This window comes from Cicer arietinum, chromosome 4 (assembly GCF_000331145.2).
Source record: "Cicer arietinum cultivar CDC Frontier isolate Library 1 chromosome 4, Cicar.CDCFrontier_v2.0, whole genome shotgun sequence".
NCBI lineage: Eukaryota > Viridiplantae > Streptophyta > Magnoliopsida > Fabales > Fabaceae > Cicer > Cicer arietinum.
Window position 1 is genome coordinate 26913450 of NC_021163.2, and position 982 is coordinate 26914431.

Genomic DNA, 982 nt, shown 5'->3' on the forward strand with positions numbered 1-982 from the left:
CAACATGAAGTTGAAATGTCTCTTTCTTATAGGCATCAAATGTTTCAATTCCATTTTCCCATAAGTCTTGCAACTCTTGTACTAATGGTTATAGGTAAACATCAATGTTATTTACGGGACCTTTAGGACCAGGAATTAGTAGTGATAACATGAAGAATGACTGTTTCATGCACATCCAAGGAGGAAGGTTATATGGAATTACCATAACAGGCCAAGTGCTATGAGTAATACTCATAGTCTTGAAAGGATTGAACCCATCAGAAGCCACTCCTAATCAAACATTACGAGGATCTGAAGAAAATATTGGATATCGAGCATCAAACTCTTTCCAAGCAAGGGAGTCAGCAGAATGCCTAAGAAGACCATCATTCAATCAACCCTCATGGTGCCATCTCATCGACTCAGCAACTTTGGAGGACATGAACAACCTCTGCAGTCTTGGCTTCAATGGGAACCATCGAAGAATTTTTGCTGGTAAATTCTTTCGCTTTTGAGAGGTCTCCATCCCATTAGTTTGTACATCTTCATCTTTTGGTTTCCACCTTGACGTACCACACTTTGGACATACTTGATCATTTATATATCTATCCCAATAGAGTATGCAATCATTGGGACAAGCATGAATCTTCTCATACCCCAATCCTAACCCTAAAATTATCTTCTTAGTTTCATAGTATGACTTTGGAAAACTATTTTCTTCTGGTAAAACATCTCTAAGTAAATCTAACAACATAGAAAATGATTTGTCACTCCATCCATGAAGACACTTTAAATGATACAAATGTATGATAAATGATAGCTTGTTATACTTCCTACAGTTTGGATAGAGCATTTGTTCATTCTCCCTCACAAATTGGTAAAACTTAGATGTTTCTCCGACATTTGGATTCCTTCCACCTTCACCACAAAGTGGCTCTTTTGTAGAATCAATTACAAAAATATCATTAATTAATCCATCCATGTCATTCTTCATTTCTACACG